The sequence below is a fragment of the Labrus bergylta genome, chromosome 13 (genome assembly GCF_963930695.1).
Source record: "Labrus bergylta chromosome 13, fLabBer1.1, whole genome shotgun sequence".
NCBI lineage: Eukaryota > Metazoa > Chordata > Actinopteri > Labriformes > Labridae > Labrus > Labrus bergylta.
In genome coordinates, this window is record NC_089207.1 from 4,846,757 (window position 1) to 4,852,756 (window position 6,000).

Genomic DNA, 6,000 nt, shown 5'->3' on the forward strand with positions numbered 1-6,000 from the left:
AATGTGCTCTAGAAATCAAAGTCTTTCTTTTAAGGTGCAACCACTTTGAAACTTCTACAAGATAATCTCAACATCCATTGTTGTTTTTTTTATTTCACAATCTTCATTAGAAATTGTAGGTGAAAGCAAAAAACAACAACCCAACAATTTTATTTGTGAGGCATCATTTGTCGTTTGTTATCAGTTTTGGGAACAATATCAAGTGCTGTCATGAGAGAAGCATGCTTTAAAGGATGTATATATCATACACTTTCTTGTATGATGTCTGAAGTGTTTATCTTTTCTTGCTGAATCTGGGAAGTTGTTAAAAGCCGTCTGAATCATCCTGTAGGAGCCGAATTAGTCCAACATGGCAGAGTAATGTCTGCACGAATGCGGTTCCTTTTCCAGTGGTTTTTTAACATGAATTCAAAGGATTCGGTTTTGTAGCCATTCCTTCAGTCTCTGGATTTCTACATCTGCTTTGGTTTTGACGAGGTCTCAAAATTACAGGGTGCAGTCGCGTACATAAAAGGGGCAAAGGATCAAATTAAATGCTGACGTCTGAGTGTAGAAATAGTCATATTTAATGTATTGGTTATTGAATCTGTGGATATGAGTGGAATACCTGCAGAAATAGCATGTCATTATACATTAAATGTTAATTACTGCACTGCAGGCAAAAGGCAATTAATTCTTAGCGTTTCTTTTTCCAACTCAGAACCACTTAGCCTTTAATAACTTCTCTGAGACGCACTTTCAACAATACTCTGCGTGACCTATACTTTTGTTACATATGGCAGGAATTATGTTAATGACAGGCTGGCGTATGAACCACAGGATCTCTGGTTTCCTTTAGAGTCTCCTCTGTGCGGTTTAAGTTGGTTTGTTAAACAGCATTCACAGAGCATCAAGGACTCACTTTAAGTGCACTCCAGTTGAAGAGATGAGAGCTTGACTTGTGAACTCTTCCTATGTTCATGCTGTATTTTAACACTTAACTCTTTTTTCAAGGGCTTGATTTTTTTTTTTTTTTTTTTTTAAACTCGTATAAGAAACGATATTTGAAAGCACAACCACTTGTTTGCCAGTTTAAGTGAATCCATAGGAATTGGAATATATTTTCTTATCTGCCCTGATGTGGTACAAATGATGGTACAGTAGTTTTTATGATCAACTACAGATTGCACAAGTGCATAAAACATTTGATGATAATGGAAATAGAAAGAAAATCGAGTTTTGATTCAAGACTTTAAGGGTGTGTCTCATTATTTCAAATTTCATGTTGCATAGTGTCTTTAATCCATCTTGTGAAGTTAGGAGTTTTCTTTTGACTTTCCAGGTGAGAAATATTTGCTGTCTGGCTGTTAAAGAGGTCAATGCTGTAACATCAGCTTTGGCTTTAGGTAGAGGAATTCCCCGGCTATACCCAAATGAGGGAGACATGGGATTGGGAGTGATGTCTTTCTTTTTTAAAGATTCATTTCAATACCTTTATTCTAGAGACAGGACAGTAGATAGAGTTGGAAATCAGGGACAAAGAGAGTCGGGAATGGCATTTGGCAAATTAGCCACAGGTCGGGCCCGATCCAATGCCGCCTGTTAGCCACTGTACATGGGGCGTGCAAACTAACCACTGGACCACCGACGTGATGTCTTTCTGAAAACATCAGAAAGACATCAGTACAGAAGCCAAACATATGGACGTAGTCTGTGGGCTGATCTATAGACAATGAAGGGGTTTATATTTGGGTACATTTTGTGCCAGCCTTGCCTTGGTCAAATGTACTCTCCAATCTATTTTGAGTTGTTTCGAGCAGTATCTAGTACAAGGGGAAGATGTATTTAATATTCTAAGCACTACATGCTATTGGTTATCTGTCATTTCTTTTCCAAGGTCAATCTCCCAAAGTCTCCTAACATCTTGAAGTGAGTGAGGAATAACATGCATTCTTTAGAATGGCCAATAGGGGGTGACTGCACTGATTGCAAAAGGAATCCAGTTGTATGAGGTTTAAAGACTTAATCTGAAAATAACTCTGTGAGTCATGACTGTCTACAATGGGTGTAACACCCGAGTCCCACTGTCTGTGATGTTTTCAGAGTTTTCAGAGTCCTATCTTCAGTTTGTTTACATCGCCAGGACGGCCGGCTGACTCCTCCCCTCGTGTATAAAAGTTGTTTAATTGAGAGACTAGAGAAAAGAAGAATAACATACTGTACTCACTGCTTAACTGTGTTTCTAGATTACGCTCATTTCAGGTAAATTTACATGCAGTGTGAAGATACCAGCAGAATAAAGATCGCTAGCATTAGCATGCTAACACAACAATGCAGCGCGAGTTGTTTTGGTTTCATGCTGGTGCTCAAGGGCGACATCTGCTGGATCAAAAAATCACATATAAAGCCTTTAAGAGGAATCTACTCTACTTCTCTGGTGATTTACAACCACAATAAATATGATACAGTGTGATGTTTATGTTTATCATATATTAAAACATTTGAATTTTTCAATTAAAATAGGCAATAAAGCAGGGTCTCCTTTGGGGGGTAGCTAACTTAAGATTGACAAGTCTTTTGCCATGGTGACTTCCTAAATAACCGTAAAACACAAACACAGAAAAGCCTATCCTCCCCAGCTCCACCCCCTCAACCAATAACAGTCACTTGTGTCTGAAAAAACAAAACAAGATGGTTAAGTGCAAACGTGAGAATTAAAACCTGATATAACGTCACAGTGGCTTTTTCCACTTCGAGAGGTCTATAACTTTACTATACATTACAAATGTAAAACCCTATCACTTTTGGATAGCTAATTTAATATGTAGCTGGGGCAGCTGGTTAGCTTAACTTAGCTCAATGACTGGAAGATCAGAGGCTAAAAGAGATGTTGGTTGCCTAGCAACTGCTCAAAGCCACAAGCCCCCATAAAAATTGCATGTTGTGGTTTTTACAGTTGTTTTTGCAGTACGTTAAATATTCAAAATTATTTTAAAGTGAGCTTTAGAGATGCTGGCTAGTGAATTTTGTTACATTTGAAAGCCAGGGTCACAGCTGTATCACTGTCACTGTTCTTTATATTGCAAACAATTTTGTGGTGATGCCAACAACAGAAAAAAGTTCAGATTTCTGACACAAAATAAAATGCATACATAATTTAATAAACAACTGCTATAATGTTAACGGTTGACATAGATTCTCAAATTATTCTCTTTGCATGGGTGACGAAAACTTTTGGTAATGCTATTCTTCCAATCTCAGGATTTCCTTATCCTTCGACAAACTCTAAAAGCTTGTTTGATTTTCATGCAAAGGAAGCGCTCTCAAGCATGCATCATTGTTCTCCTTTTTGTTTGAGTTTGCATTTTTCTTTTGGTCAAAACGCTGACGATAGAAATATAATCTAAAGTACACGGATTCAAAGTGAATATTTGTGGTCTGAAATAAAAACAGTCCTGACAATTTAGTCTAAAATGCTTGCAACAGAACACTCGTCAATGACATTTGCACATGGTCTAAAGAAAAATGCAAACACAACATTAACTTCAATTTTATTGGTCGTAAATGAGGAAGTAGCTGTTATTCCATCTACTTTTCTTTTTCTTTTATGGGAGCCAATCCAAACCCAATGAACAATTCAAAGAAAAGGGCCAGTTTGTTGCACTTTCTCTCTGAAAAGGATGTGTTTCTCTGAGAGAATGTAGAACTCTTTTGTTTAACTGAATGCCGGTTCTCCTTTTTTAAAGCCCGGCTCACACTGCAGGACAATCGGGCCGATTTGAGCTCCGATTCTTCCTTCCTGACAATCGCAGGGTCTCGCTCCCGACTCGAGGCTGCTCGGAACCGATTCTCTGCTCAGATTGTGAGTGGTACTCTGATTTATTTCAAACATGTTTGATATTTAGAATTTAAAATCTTGACGATTACGTCATGAAAGGGTCTGGAATAAGTTGTGTGTGACTGTAGTCATGGCGACCAGTGGCAGGACGCAACCCAACGTTTTTTTAGTTTTTTTTTTAGTTTTTGGTACAGATCATCAATGCAGCACTTTTCTGAAACTGGGATCCATATATCTACGATTGTATCAACTTTTCTGTTTCTTTTAACAACTTCCACAACCGCCGTCCGTCGGAGTTTTCAAATGAAACTTTTGCCAACAATTGTCAACGCTCCGTCCTGATTTCACTCGTACAGTGTGAGCTCTCCGGTCGTGTCCGACAATCGGGTCATAGTGTGAGTACGTACATCGCAAAGTCTGGTTGGGTGTCGTAAACAATTCAGTCCTACAGTGTGAGCTGACATGCTACCCTGACTTTTATATAATTTATATAACAGTGTGAGCCAGGCTTAAGGCTAAACAAGAACTGGACATGCAGTATAAATCACAAACGATTAAGAGGAACAATTCAAAACATGAGATCAATTTCTTTATTCTAACCACCTCGAATACTGTCCAGAATTTATATTCATTCAGATTCAAAACAAACAGACTATGGGACTGCTTGTTCTGCAAACTATAGCCTAATAGGTAGAAACAATGTAACAGTAAAAGGATATGGGTCTCAAGGCCACAACTCCCAAAAAGCCCTCTCAGAAGCTGATGAAACCCCAGAAACCAGCTGTGTTGTTCAGATAAAAGGAACTGTCTGTATCTATCATATCAGATTCAAAGCAAGGACCCGGTGGAAAAAAACAAAACATTCTGCTTTTCACAGGTGATTTCATCCAGCGGGCTTTGAGCTCTGCTGCATTGTTCATCTGCACGCTGGCAGTCTGACAATCCTCTATTTGTAGCAGGAGAATAAAACACTGGTGGAGTTCATGGAAGCCCCTACAGATATGATGTAACGTACGCTAAATCAATATCAGCCGACAGGGACACGGTTCAGGTGGAATACGCTTTTTTTCTGGGTGGTTTTTCAGTTGAATTTTTGAACAAACATTGAGAAAAAGAAAGCCTCCCTCTGAGGATAGAGGAGGAGCCACATCAGGCTTGACAGATGGACAGCTCAAAACTATAATAAACATATCGAAATGTTTGCAGCAGAACAGAATTAAAGCATGAGATGTGCAGAAAGGCTGTGTGATCACAACAATGACAGTTCGCCTGTTCAGAACCGACGACAGTATTTAGGGACGATGAAATGGGGAGAGATAGAAATACAGGGTTTGCAATCAGGAAATATATCTGACATCTGCTTGTCTTTATTCTGACAGATGTTTGCCTCTGCTGGATTTGTTTACAGGTTTTAGCTTGATTAACTAACTAGGTCAAATAAGCTCCCTTTAACACAAACAACTTTTTTTCTTCTTCTAATCATGACATACATACAAAGGCACAGAGGAGCCACTTTATAATTATATTCTGGCAAGTAACATAATGTCATGGCTTGTATTGGTTTTTAAGGATACAGTTGAAGATGTAAATCAGATCTGCCTTATTTCTTTGCAACAAGCTCACGGAAAAAATAATGCAAAAACATGAACTCATCAGGTTTTTGAAAGAAATGCTGAGGGACGAGTTTCTCTGGCAAGAAAACTCAAATCAAATGTTCTGCACTGGAGCTTCATCCTCCAGGCAAAGCTCACACTGCATGTTCTGGTGAGCATCAGTGGCGTTATTTTGATGCTAGAACAGCATCATAACTAAGAACAACTTTTTAAGAAACAAATTTGGATCACATGTTTAACACTAGCTCTTATTTTTATAACTTCACAATCCAGTTAAAGGTAAACCACATGCTTTTTCCACATTTCTTCATGTTTTTATCAACATTTTAGAATAATTCCGTCCTCTAAAAAAATGATTCTTAAAACTCTTGAGGTGTATCATAGTGAATGAATGTGACTTAGCTGGGCATGTGTAATTGGTTCTTTATCAAACTGGCGACATGTTGTCGAAGTGAAGCAACATCAGGTTGTTATTGTTAACTATCACCCCAGCTTTGATAAAACAGCTGGCTATGAAAAGGTTGGTCAGTTATAGACGATAACAATACCTGTTAATAGAATTAAATATGA